This window comes from Mastomys coucha, unplaced genomic scaffold, assembly GCF_008632895.1.
Source record: "Mastomys coucha isolate ucsf_1 unplaced genomic scaffold, UCSF_Mcou_1 pScaffold13, whole genome shotgun sequence".
Classification (NCBI taxonomy): Eukaryota; Metazoa; Chordata; class Mammalia; order Rodentia; family Muridae; genus Mastomys; species Mastomys coucha.
Window position 1 is genome coordinate 13558693 of NW_022196895.1, and position 8318 is coordinate 13567010.

General features: G+C 36.8%; 1 pseudogene; it reads right to left on the minus strand.

The window, feature by feature from the left end:
• Positions 1-687: 687 nt before the first annotated feature.
• Positions 688-8318, minus strand: part of LOC116087797 — an 8163-nt pseudogene continuing 532 nt past the window's right edge.

Consider the following 8318-nt stretch of genomic DNA (forward strand, 5'->3'; position numbering starts at 1 on the left):
CTTAGAAAGAAGTTACATAGATAAAACAAATAATTAAAAAGAAAAGAATATTTCCATACAAGGTTCTTAAGGGTTAGGATGTTGCGATATATTGTAATGCTAAATTCTGTACTGGAAGGTCTAGTTGCCAACTAGTGAATTCTCACATTTGCTGGCTTTGTTGTGCAAACTTTGTTCCCTAATTTAAAACTATTGGTTAAATAAAAATGGCTATAGCCATTTATTCTGGAGGGTTTACAAGTAGGGAAGTTTTGAGTTAACTGGTTGCAGAGAAGAGAAGGATGCAGGAAAGAGGAGGAAGCAGCCATGAGTGGAGATGGACCATGAGGAGATGACCAGGAGAAACAACAAATATTTGGAGTACATCACTGGGGAAGTAGCCAGGCCAGCAGCTAGAAAAGTAGCTTAAGGTATACCCCCAGTGATTGTCCAAGCCAAATAGAATGACCATAGTCTACATCTCTTTCATCTGTAAGTTAGACAAAGATAAGTTTAAATTGGTTCTACTACACATGGTGTGTGAATTTGGGGGAATTGCTTCCTATTTTGGGTAACTAGCCTGAACTTATTGTTAGACTAAAAATATAGAGTTAGCAAATATAAAAGAATAACACAATAGCATATGCTGGGCCATGCAACTGATTTTCTCTGCTTCATCAACTTTTATTTTTAATGGTGCAAATATTTCTAGCTTATTCTTTTATTTTTTGCACCAAAATTAATACTTTTCATTCCATTCCTGTCAACTTTGCCAAAGGCTTCCGAACTGCAGCATTTTGCTCTTTTTCTTGCCAGTCCTTAAGTCTTTAGTGTAAAACATAATGTGATCTTTCACTTCTACAGGTCTATCTGACTACTTTAGTTTCTTTCACTGGGAGGTTGGCACTGAAACTGAGGTTCTGGAGGCTTTGCAAGCTTAGATAAGCTCTCAATTAATTCTTTAGGTAAATAAAAAGACCATGGGTATAGCAAACATAAATGTCTTCCTTGTCCCTGGAAACCTGATCACCAGTGGAAATATGCAACCAAGCAGCTGGATGTACCCTGACATTCATGTAGACATTATTGGTCTTTGCTTCAAAGTCTTCTCTGTGCTGTCCTTGGAATATTTCTTGCTTGTTTTTCCTTTTTTTTCCCCTGTCACATGATGAAAGGACTTCCCAAACCCAGGAAATTCCATCCATAAGATGCAATTTGGAAATATGTCACCTACTGTCCCCTGTCTTTCCCTCTTTGCCAGACTTTCTGAGGTAGTGAAGGAATAGAAATGGTGGATCCATGGATGCTGTAAAGTAGAAAAACCCTCCAATTGAATTGGTTGACTTATCAACCAAGAATGGTGTTTTTCTTTGAAAACATTGATTTCACACAGCTGTTGTAGAAACATATTGAGCAAGTAAATGTTCCTTCCTGTGAAAGCAGGTTAACCCACTTCACATACGAACACTAGGCCTCTTTGCTCAGTCAGTAAAGATTACTTTTATGTATGTTCTCAGAGCTGTCCATTTTACCCTGGACAATCAATTGTATGTTCTCTTCCTAGAGAACATGTTTCCCCGTTGTCTTTTTTTTTTAGTTCCCTATAGGGTATTTTTTTTTTTTTTGGCAGGATTAAGGCCTCAAGAGGGTTTCCTTTATTCCCTTTGGCATGTTTATTAGTGTCCTATTTGTTCAGTTCATGTTTGGACATATATAGTTTTAATAAACTTTTCCTATCTGGACTGAGTTTCTGGTTTCTGAGTTGCTGGTCAGGGTTGTCCAAGAGACTCCTTAAACACACAGCCTATTGTTTGTTACCCTTGTCGACTCTAAAAAATAAGGCCCAGATACTAATGAGCTGGAACTGACACAAATTCTCTTTCCCTGAGGACTAGCTTTCATTGTACTAGATGGCATCATGGATGTTTCCAAAGGAGGGAGGCCATCAGCTCTACCCACCTATGATGCTTGTGAATGACAGCAATGACCAGTGTGGTGTTTTAACTCTAAGGGAGCAGAAATGACATGCATACCCAAAGTGGACTCGTCGTGAACTGTTCAAAAAAAGTCAAACCATACTTGGTATCAGAAACCTAGTTAACTACCTAGTTAAATTCTGGCTATTAGTGGAGAATCTACAACCATTAATTTTCTCAACTAGGATAGTGACTATGAACAATCTTTAAACATTTTTCTATATACCCACAGGTAATTGTTGTCTTTACATCCCATCAAGGAAACCTCTCTATGAAACTGACTTTTAAGGGAAAAATGAAATAGGAAACTTAAGTTTCAGGCAAAAGGAAGAAACAGAAAATTTCCTGAGAGAATGCTCTCCCAGATTGCGTTATTGTCCCCTTTATGAGCATTCCCCACTGGAGTGGGAAGTTTGGCACCTTAGATAATTTACATTGCTCTATCGTAATTCCTGAAAGCATACACTGGACTTATGGTGCATTGGTTGCTTTTCTTATTGCTGTGACAAAATGTCCAAGAAAAAAAACTTAAGAGTGGAAATCTTTGCTTTAGGTCACAGTTGGAAGGTCCAGTTTATCATGCAGGGAAGGCATGGCTGTATGAAGCCCTTGATCATAGTGGATCCTCAGAAAGATGAATGATAGAACATGACTTGTTCTCTCATTTTTATATTTCTTTTATTTTTGAGATTTCAGTGTAATTATATCATTTCTCCTTTCCTTTTGCCTCCTCAAACTCTCTCATATGATTCCCCTTAACTTTCAGATTCATGGATTCTTTTCTCACTAGTTATTGTTATATGTGAATATATAGACACATATAATATATATTTTACATATAATTATAATAATACTTTAATAATTTCATGATAGTATATATAATATATTGTATATAATATAATATCAATATAAACATTAACAATATTTTATTTATTGTATTTATTAAGAGATTAATTCTAATTTTAATATACTATATGCGATAATGATATATTCCAAAATGTATTCCTAAATATCCTCTGTTCAGACTGTATAATGCTACTCAAGTGTTTATTTTCATACCTGGCCACTGGATAATCAGTTAATGTCCTTATTTTTTATTGAGTCTGACATTAGCTAGAAGAGTGTAGTGCTGCTTGCATTCAGGGCAAATCTTCTAATATCAGTTAAACTTTTGCCACATCTTCATAAACACAACCAGATTTTTGTCTTCCAGGTGACTCCAAGACCCATTCAGATGCCAGTTATGATCAGCTATCACAAGTAGTATGTATTCTGTGGGTTAGGAAATGTGCATGATGGCATGAATCTACTATTGTAGTAATGCACAGAGTAGTTTCTGTGGGTTAGGAAATGTGCATGGTGGCATGAATCCACTATTGTAGTAACGCACAGAGTAGTTTCTGTGGGTTAGGAAATGTGCATGGTGGCATGAATCCACTATTGTAGTAACGCACAGAGTAGTTTCAGCACTGTAAGATTCCAATGTACGTTCCATCTTTAATGCTCTCTATCTCCCAACCTGTGGAAACCATTAGTTTATTTTCTTACATTTACAGTTCTGTCTTTTCCACAATGCTACATGATTGGAATCATGAGTATGTAGCCTTTTCAGAGTGACCTTTTTGTACTCACTAATGACCAGTAACACTTTTTTTGTTTTTTCTGTTTTAAGAACTCATTTAAATTCCATTTCTGAATGCGCTAGAGTTTATTTGTCCACTCAGGACAGATGAACACCTTCTTGCTTGCAAATTTTAGAAATTAGGAATATAGGTATGGTAAGCATATTCATGCATTTTTGTTAAAATACATCTTTTTAAATCTTTAGGATAAATTCCAAGGAGAATAATTGCAAGATGTGTAGGGAAGGCTATTTGGTAAGAAGCTGTCCCAAGACTGAGAGAGAAGGGAGAAGCCAATTGGGAAGGGCCATATTAGTGAGATTTTGACCTGTGCAGGTCCTATGCAAGCTGACAGTCTCTGTGAGTTCATGTTTGTCAGTCTGTGGTGTCTAGAAGACACAGTCCCATTGGAATCATGAACCCCTTCTGGTTCTTATTGTATTTCTACCTTCTCTTCCATAGAGTTCTCTGAGCTCTGAGTCAGTTCATACTGGATGAAAACATGCCATTTTGCATTCCCACCTGGAATGGCAGAAACTGCTCTGTCTCCTGAAGAGCATTTAACATTGTCAATGTCTTAAAGTTTGGCCACTATAAAATGTGTGTCATGTTATCTTCATGTGTTTGCAACTCTTTAGTGGCATCATATGTTCAGAGGTCTATTCATGATCAGAGAATCTTCTCTGCTGAAATATCTGTAAAAGTCTTTGAACCAATCTTTAATCCCTTTACTATATTCTTAAAGAATTTTAAGATGTCCTCATATATTTCAGATAACAATTAAATATCCCATGTATCTTCTCTCTCAATCAGGGTTTTTTCATTCATTCCTCTGACATGTTGTAAAGGACAAAATTGACGTTTGGCTTTTCATTTTCTCCCACAGTCATGCTTTTGTTGTTTATTTAAAAAGCTCAAACTGCACCCGATATTGTCTAGGTTTCCCTACGATCTTGAAGAAATTTATAGCTTTCGTGTACATTTAAGCTTGAGACCCTCTGACATTAATTTATATGAAGGGCATAAAATCTGGCCCAGGAATTATTTTCTGACACATGGCTATTCAATTGTTTGAGCACTATTTGCTGGAAAATGCAGTCTGTATTTCTTTACTTTAAAAGGTACATGAGCCAAGTTTTCTAGTGACTTGTGTTGAAAGTATGTTTGGCTTGCTTAGTGATTCTTCTTGGTTTCAAATTGAAAACATTTTTTCATATAATATATTCTGTTCTTTCTTTCCCCTCCTCATTTCCTCCCAGATCTCCCCCATGTCCCCTTCCTTCTATCTCCATACCTTGTTTCTGGAAAGCAAAACAGGCAAATAAGAAGACAAAAAGGGATAAAACAAAATAAACGAAGTAACAAATAAAAAAGAAAGAAAAGTAGGAGCATGGGACACACACACACACACACACACACACACACACACACACACACACATGCGCATGTGTGTATCATGGAAACCATAATATACAAGTAAAAGACCAGAAAGATAAAAGATAATAAAATATCCAAACAAAGCAAAAATGAGACAAGAAATTATCCAAATTATCTTAGAGTTTGTTTTGTGTTGGCCATCTACTGTTGGACATGGAGCCCGCCCTTTAGTGTGGTCTGTATACTCAGTGAGACTCCCATAGAGAAACTTATTTTCCTTGGTGAGTGGTTGTCAACTGGATGTAGGTTCTTGTTGGAAATAGAAGGTCAGCCTATCCCCTATCTCAGGCCTCGGAGCCTGCCCACTTTGGACTTGTGTAGGCTCTGCATGCTGCCATGGTCTCTAGGAGCTCATGTCTATTGTATCTGTCTATTGTGGCTGGAAGACACTGTTTTTTTTGGTATCCTTCATGCCCCATGGATATTACAATCTTTTCACCTTCCTTTCCTCTTAGTTTCCTGAGCCAGAGGGGAAGATTTTGATGGAGACATCTCATTTCTCAGTCTCTGCACATTGTCGATTTTGAAGTAGTTGCTATCCACTTCAGGAGGAGGCCTCTTTGATGATGGTTAGGCAAGATATTGATCTATGTATATAGTAGAATGCTCATAAAAATCATTTTGTTATTTTCTCCCTTTAGTAGAACTGTAATATTTACATTTTCTCTAAGTTCTTCCTCTATATAGTATCAGGTTCTTAGGCACCTGAGCAGTGTTGTGTGTGGATTCTGCTATCTCATATAGTGGGCCTTAAATAAAATAGACTAGTGGCTAGTTTTTCACTCCCACAATGTTGCTTCACTCTTGCACCAGCATAACAAAAGATTAAAGATCAGTTTATAACTTGCAGACAGGCCACCATAGTAGATCAAAGGGTGTAGAAGGGTTGGTTGTTACCTTTCTTCTAATAGCCTGCAGAGTACCTTTCAGCACCATGAACACTAGTCAATAGGGCTGAAGACCCTAGTTAGGCACTACTTGACTATTTCATATTCAATGAGATATGGAGGCGTTGTCTTCAGCAATAGGGCACTACCATCAACTTATGGAGAATAACCAAGATCTTGGGAAAAGCTCAAGTTGTTCAGGTGTTTTAATGGAGCCCCCTTGGCTAACAACTCAATTAGACACAAACATTGCAAGGTTGTTTTTTGTTAATTTTATAGATATTCTAAATAAGCAATCATAATACTTTTGAAGAAAGAGGAATTTAATTCTTCATTCCCTGTTCTGTACATCTATTCTTTGCTTTTCTGGTTTTCAGACTTTCAGTAGGATGAAAAAGAGGAATAATGCGATGGGAAATTCTTAACTAATTTTTATTAATTCCCCTTCCATCAAAAAAGTAGTCCAGATATTTATAGTCATGTCGAGAGTGCAAGTTAATGAAACTCTGAAATCAGTTGGGTCTGCAGTAGGAAGACAAATTTCCTGAGGGAAAGAACCTCTAAGATGAGCAGATTTGGACAAGGTGATTATAATAGACACTGTATAACAGGTTAAGAGAGCCACATGAACACAAATATTATCTACAATTGGGAAAATAAGCATACAGAATGGGAAGGCAAGAAGTGTAACTAAAGAAGACTGCTTAGTTTAGAGTTCCAGGAATGAGGTAAAGTGGGAAGCTGCTTTGGAAGGGCCATCAGTGAGGTTGACACATGGGTTTATGTGTGTATATCCTATGTACTGGAGAGGAATTGACTATCTTGGAAGCCCATGGATACCTTCAAGGTCATCTTAAAAACTGGTTTCAAGTCTTTACTTTCATTTGGCATTTTCTGAGAACTGACTTGGGAATTTGTCTTATGAATTCTCAGCTTTACCTATGACTGTTCTTTCTTATTCTTACCCTCCTCTCTCCCTCCCTCCTCCCTTACCCCTCCATCAGAGGATAACTTCCTGTGTTACTCCTCAGGCTCAGACAATATAGTTTTTGAAGTAGGGTCTATCACTGGCCCAGATGTTTACCAATAGATCAAGCTGGATGGCCATAGAAATTTGGTGACCCTACCCTGCCTCTCTCCCTCTTGAGACTGTAATTCTAAATGTTCTACCAACATACCTAGGTTTCTGACTGGATATTGGACATAGGTCCTTGTGCTCAGCAGACACTTACTGAATGGGCTATCTTCTATCCCTTCCCTCTACCCTCACTTCAGCCCATCTTTCCATGGTGGTGTACTGCTTTAGAGTGGACCCTTCAGTATTTAAAGTTGGGAGACTGAATTGGTGTTAAGAAAGTAAATGAATTTTATAAGAAGACTTGTGATAAGCTCTTTCTAGATATGTGGTTTTAATGCATCTTTTTTTTCAAGGGCAGTATGAAAAAAAGCCTTGTCAGACCACTACTTGATTACTAACTTTTATGTTAGGTAAAGTTTAATTTTTCACATAAAAGGTAGTTTAAACAGTCAAGTAGAATAACTATGAAGAGAGACTTTTTGTCAACTGATTATTTATTCAAACAAGCTTGCTGTATGCCTCACTGTGTATAAAAGAAAGCAAATAGCTTCTTCAAGGACTACTTAATATGTATTTACAGGTACATGTGCTAATTTCCATTTTGTGTGTCTCAGGAATATATTTTATATTTGCATTTACTAATAGTCTTTCAAAATATCGAATTTATTTATGATGGCTTGGTTGATTGTATAATAATTTAAAATATTAATTTATCTGAAATATTTAGAGCTGTCTAATTCTGGAGGAGAGGCAAATATGCAATAATTGCCAACAAAATATTTCATACATGAAAATACATTGGACTAAAAGTCTTCAGGGAAGCAGCATAGAAATATGTACTGAAAGAGAAAAGGCATCATATTACATGGGTAATTTCTCCTTGGATGTGTTTGAGTGGACTGGCAATATATTTTAAAAGGAGCCAACTTTTGCAGTGTGCCTAAATTATATCCTTTGCAATTAAAGATACGTTGAAAAATTTGAGATGACAACTTAAAAGTTTGTGAGGAACTATGTATACTTTAAAAATTATTTTAGGAAGCATGTGAGAAAATACTATATTTGGAAGGGCTTGGCTTAAAAATGCATTTGCATATCATATGCCTTATTAGTTTTTACTTAAATTGTATGCTTTCAATGATTAAGGATGATTACATTTTAGAAAAATACCTGTGATCACTCTTTATTTCTACTGGGTTTCAAAATATCAGTTGAATGACATAGCAACAGGGGCTATGTGGAACAGCCTTTAGTGTGCTTCTTAGAAGTGAGCAGAAGCATGTGGGGTGGGTATCGGGGCGGGTACTGGGGAGGGGCAGATGCCAGGGAGAGTACTGGG